The sequence below is a fragment of the Elephantulus edwardii genome, unplaced genomic scaffold, assembly GCF_000299155.1.
Source record: "Elephantulus edwardii isolate Elephantulus edwardi_28Jun2011 unplaced genomic scaffold, EleEdw1.0 scaffold00246, whole genome shotgun sequence".
NCBI classification, from domain to species: domain Eukaryota; kingdom Metazoa; phylum Chordata; class Mammalia; order Macroscelidea; family Macroscelididae; genus Elephantulus; species Elephantulus edwardii.
The window spans coordinates 918,184-924,305 of NW_006399996.1; the positions used below are offsets into that span (position 1 = coordinate 918,184).

Below are 6,122 nucleotides of genomic sequence, written 5' to 3' on the forward strand. Positions count from 1 at the left end.
GCCATACTGCCTTCCACAGTGGTTGCACCATTTTACACTCCCACCAACAGTGAATAAGGGTTCCAGTTTCTCCACAACCTGACCAGCATTTGTTGCTTGCTGTTCTGCTAATTTTTGCTATCACTGGGGTGAGATGATATAGTTGTTTTATCAATGTACTATTCTTACCACTTTTGGATAATCTTTAGTAATAATTTGCTTGCTGTGTTATCAAAGAAAGTATGAAACACAATGTATATGAGTTTTGTGTGCAAACTAATAAAAAATGGATATTAAAAACAAAAATAAAGATGTTGTTTGATAATGCTTACATTATGTTAAATAACTTTTCTTAGGAATGAGAGTAAATATGAATATCTTCCCAATTGGTGAGCATGTCCAGCGTTTTATCTGTTAGTTAAAACATGTCAGTTGATATCAAATTTATTTCTGGCACCTTATATTTTGCCAAAGCCTTCGGTACAGTTTGAATTTCTTACTTTGTTACCATTGGCTTTTGATCATGTGCTACTTCCTGAAATATTTCAGTGCTGGCCAATTAATGTTGCTGTGGTGGTTGCTGTTAGGTCTGTCGGGTCAAGTACAACTCATAGCGACTCGGTGACTGAAAGACCTGAACCCTATGCTATACTGTGCCATCCTCATCATGTCTAACACACTAGAACCCATTGCTGCAGTCACTGTGTCAATCCATCTTGAGGGGTCTTCCTGTCTTTCATTGACTCTTCACCTTTCCAAGAACGATGCCACTTTCCAAGGAATAATCTCTCCTAAGAACCATACCTGAAATAGAAGAGACAAAGCATCACCATCTTTGCCTAGAAGGTACACTTTGGCTGCACTTTTTCCAAGATGCATCTGTTTGTTCTTTTGATAATTCATGGAGTATTCACTATTTTTTTCCTAACACCACAGCTCAAAAACATCAGTTCTTCTCTATCACCTTTATTGATTGTTCAGCTCTCAGATATGTAGCAAATGATTAGAAAGACGATGACCTGAATTAGGTGTGCCTTAGTCTTCAAACTGACATCATTGTTTTTCAGTATTTTACAGAAGTTCTTGACAGCACATTTGCTAAGTGCATCACATTTCCTGATTCTTGATGCCAAGACTATTGATTACTGATTCAAGGAAGAGGAAATCGTTGACAATTTCAATCCTTTCTTTCTCTATCCATGTTGCCTTTTGGTCCAGCAGTAAGGACCTTTTTTTCCCTTGTTGTTGAGATGTAATTCATATTTAAGATTCTAATGCACAATTAATAATTTATTCATTGCTAATATCTTTTATAAGAAACATAAACACAGGCTATACTCATGGATTTCACCTGATGATATATATAGGAATCAGATAGATTATATCTGTGGATGCAATCATTGGAGATATTCAATATCACAGTGAAAACTAGACCAGGTGCTGATTGTGGAACAGACCATCAACTACTCATATACAAGTTCATATTAAAGTTAAAGAAGGTTCAAGGCAAATCCATAGGAATAAAAATTTCATCTTGAGTCTCTCTCACCTAAATATAAAAACCAATTCAGGAACAGGTTTGAGGCCTTTAACATTAATGAATGAAGACTAGATGAGCTGTGGAAGGATATTGAGAATATCATCCACGAAGAATGCAAAAGGTCATTACAGAGGAAAATGAAAAGACCAAAATGGATGTCAGAAGAGATCCTGAATATTGCACTAGAGTGCCAAGGAGACAAAGCAAAGGGAAGAAATCAAGAACTAAGGAGCTGAATAGAAGATTTCAAAGGACAACGTGGGGAGACAAAGTATTAAAATGAAAGTGCAAGGAGCTGGACTCAGAAAATCAAAAGGGCAGAACATACATTTCTTAAGTTGAAGGAACTAAAGAACAAACTCAAGCCTCTAGATACAATACTTAAGGATGCTATGGGCTGAATATTAAATGATTCAGGAAGCATTAAAAGAAGATGGAAAGAGTATACAAACTCACTGTACTAAAAATACTTGGCTGACACAGAAGAATGTCAAGAAACAACATATGATCAAGAGGCAATGGTGCTGAAGGAGGAAGTGCAGGCTGCTCTGAAGGCCCCAGGAATTGATGTAATACCAATTGACATATTTCAACAAACAGATGTTGCCTTGGACGTGCTCACCAGGTTGTGCCAAGAAATCGGGGGGGGGGGACTACCTAGCCAACTGACTGGAAGAGATTCATATTTATCCCCATTCCAAAAAAAGGGTCACCCGACAAAGTATGGAAATTATAAAATAATATCACTTATATCACATGCTAGCAAGATCCAAAAAAGTCTGGAACTACTGTAAATACAAGCAGGGTTTGGAAAAGGTCATGGCACTAAAGACATTATCACCAATACCAGATGGATCTTGGCTGAAAGCAAACAGTACCAGAGGAATGTCTATCTATGTTTCTTTGGTTATGTAAAGGCATTTGACTGTGTGGATCACAATAAAGTGTGGCTAACCTTCAAAGAATGGGAATTCCAGAACACTTGATTGTGCTCATGTGAAACTTATACTTGGACCAGGAAGTAGTCCTTAGAAAAGAGCAAAGAAATGCTGCATGGTTCAAAAAAGGAAAGGAGTGTAAGGGGCATGTTCTGTCTCCACATCGTTTCAATCTATTTATAGAACAGATCATTTGGTAGGCTGGGCTCTATGAGGAGGAATGTGGCATCAGGATTGAAGAAAGACTCTCAGCAACATATGTTATGCAGATGACACTATCTTGCTTGTTGAAACTGAGGAGGACCTGAAGTGCTTGCTGCAGAAGGTCAAGGACTGCAGTCTTTAAATAGATGGAAGTTTAACATTAAAAAGAAAACCCCGAAGGGCAACGTGGCACACAAGGGTGACTCGACGGCACGAAGATTTATTTGCTGAGGACTGGCAACTTAATATCTGGGAACAGACTGCAACCCCTAACTCCCAGAGCTGCCCAAGCCCTGCACCCCCATCCCTGCCACAGCACCGTGTCCACGGACACCACCCCACCAACATCCCACACTCCTCCACTTCTGGCATACTCTGGTGACCTCACCAAAACCCTGCATCCCCAGCAGTGCTCCAGGGCCACTAGAGACTCCAAGCAGTACAACAACAGCCGAGGACAGTGCGATTCTGAGTCAGCACACAAAGGCACACCATGGAGCCAGCCATCGTCGGAAACTACCAATAGAGCTGCTGTGGGACTGATCTGCCATGAGAAAGGCTGGTAGGATCCTAATTGGGTTTTTTTGGGCACTGCCGATTGTCTGGGAGAGCTCCCAAGGGTGAGCCCACTGGTGGGAATTTGGCTGAGCTGTCTGGGGGCACGCCAACTGCCCAGGAATGAGCGGGCCAGTGATAATTTGGCTGAACTTTTGTGGACACTGTAGACCAGCCAGAGGAGAGTGAGTTGGTGGGAATTTGACTTTGTCTTGTTGAGTCCCCTTGGACCCAGGAGCCTTCCTAGGCAGGGGCCACTGTGCAAGGGCAACTGCATGAGCCAACTGGACAGGGACCAGTGAATGAAAACCACTGGGTGGGAGATGGACAGCTGGAATTTTAATAGGGACCCCAATTGTAAGCACACCCAGACAACTGAGGCCTGAGTGAGGTCCCCCAAGTGGTTGACCTGCCCTTGTGATCTCCGCAACCCCATTTGGCTCCACACCTGTGTCTACACATCTGGGTAATCAACCTGACTCTATCTCACCTTGACCTATCTTACCTACAAGAGACAGCTCTCACAGGCTCTGAACTGACATTTCCCTGGAGTCAGGTGTTCAAAGAAAAGCACAAGTGGGATAGCTACCCAACTGATCTCTAGAGCATTATCTTCAGATCAAGAACATATCAATGTCTCGAAGAAAGCAAGCTGTCCCACACAATACACAAGGACAAAGCAAGATATTACCCCCAAAGGATGACACAGTACCAATGGATTTTCTGAAGCCAGAAAGTCTGATGGAACTTTCTGACACAGAATTTAAAAGAACAATGATTGAATATTTTCAGTGGATGAAAGACAAACCTGAAGAATTACAGGATACTACAAGCAAAAACCAGGAGAAGCTAAAAAAAAAAAAAACCAACACAACAAACAACAGTCCAGAACAATGTAGAGAAAACAAATGAGGCATTAGTGGCACTGGAAAAACAAGAAACCACTATCCAAAATATGAAGACCAATGTTTCAGATGCTTTCAACATGATAGAGTGATGGAGGGACACATGAGCAGAGTTGAAGAGAAGGAACAAAGAACCAGTGAAATAGAAGACAAAATTGTCCCACTGATTTGCTAGAGCAAAAAGCAGAATCAAAAAGGAAGGAAAAAGAAGAAAACCTAAGACTAATGTGGGACACCATCAAGAGAAATAACATGTGCATCTTTGGAATCCCAGAACAGGAAGAAGCAAGTATGGGCACTGAAAAAGTTGTGGAAGAATTAGTAGAGGAAACCTTCCCAGGCATAATGAAGAATGAGAGAATATATATACAAGAAGCTCAACGAACACTTTATAGACTAGACCCAAAAAGAAAAACATCAAGGCATATCATAGTTAAATTTGCCAGAACCAAAAATAAGGAGAGAATCCTGAAAGCAGCAAGGGAGAAACAAAGAGTAACTTATAAGGGAGAGCAGATAAGATTAAGCACCGATTTATCAAAAGAAACCATGCAAGCAAGAAGAGAGTGGAAGGACATATATCAAACACTCAAAGAACACAACTGTCAACCAAGAATACTGTACCCAGCAAAGTTATCCATCAGATATGAAGGAGAGATAAAAATATTCCCAGAAAAGCAGAACTTAAGAGAGTTTGTAAAAACAAGACCAGCATTGCAGGAAAGACACAGAGATGTCCTTCTTACAGAGATACCACAGAAAGCATCATGGACCAAAGTAATTAGCAACAACACCAAAAAGAACTCAACACAATGATAGCAATAAAACCTTGCCTCTCAATAATCACACTGAATGTAAATGGTTTAAATGCACCACTGAAGAGAAAAAGAGTAGCAGACTGGATAAAAAGCCAAAATCTATCAATATGTTATCTACAAGAGACACACCGCTCTACATTCGTTCTGGCAAGCCGCGCAGAGAAGGGGTTAGGGCAACCGGCTAGCTGAAACCTGGGCAGCATAGAAGCCACTCTCAGACCCTCCCATCTTCCCAGACGTTTCCATCTTCCCAGGTAATCAAAGACGCAAAAATCGGGCGACATTCGTTCCGGCAGGCCTCTCAGAGAAGGGGTTAAGGCAACTGGCTAGCTGAAACCTGGGCAGCTTAGAAGCCAGTCTCAGACCCTCTCATCTTCCCAGACCCTCCCACCTTCCCAGGTAATCAAAGACGCAAAAATCGGGCGACATTCGTTCCGGCCCTCGGGCCTGAGGCCCTTGGGCAAAGAAAAGCCTATCTACACACCAGTTCTACAGGATGCATCAGCTTTGCTCTGGAAACATTACGACTAAACTTCAGAGACATTGATCCCAACATAAGGAACTACCATCAGCTGATGTGTTTGGAATCACAGAAGACATGGAAGCTTCATATATAAGTTATTAGAAGGAGGGCTAGTCAAAGGGAGATAGATGTGAAGGGGGGGTAGAAGTGGATGGGTATCCTGGTGGATGGTGGAGCAGGGAAATAAGTGGGTAAAGACACGTGTGGGAAAGGCAGGGCAACATTGACACTAAAGTTAATTCCGCAATAAGGGATATACCTTTAACTTGCTGGTCTGTCTGATACTTCTCTAAATCTGAACATTCACATTGAGACAGACTAGGAAGAAGGATTGGCCACCCACTTCTGAAATAGCAGGCCTCTGAAAACCCTATGTACAAAAGAACACATTTAGATAACAGAAACGGCAAAGGAGGTTGAGTTTTCAAGTATGGAAATACAAAGGAAGAGAAACAGTTGTAAGCAGGCACTGGTGATTGGGACATGAAATGTGAGAACCATGAATGTAGGAAAATTACATATTGTTAAGGAAGAAATGGAACGTATAAATATTGACATACTAGGTATTGGTGAGATGAGATGGACTGGCATGGGGCATTTTGAGTCGGATGACCATATGATATATTACTCTGGAGATGAAAAGGTGAGGAAAAATGGAGT

General features: G+C 41.6%; 1 pseudogene; it reads right to left on the reverse strand.

The window, feature by feature from the left end:
* The window catches only part of LOC102843764, an 18,547-nt pseudogene extending 15,379 nt beyond the window's left edge, over positions 1 to 3,168 (reverse strand).
* Between the last annotated feature and the right edge of the window lie 2,954 nt (positions 3,169 to 6,122).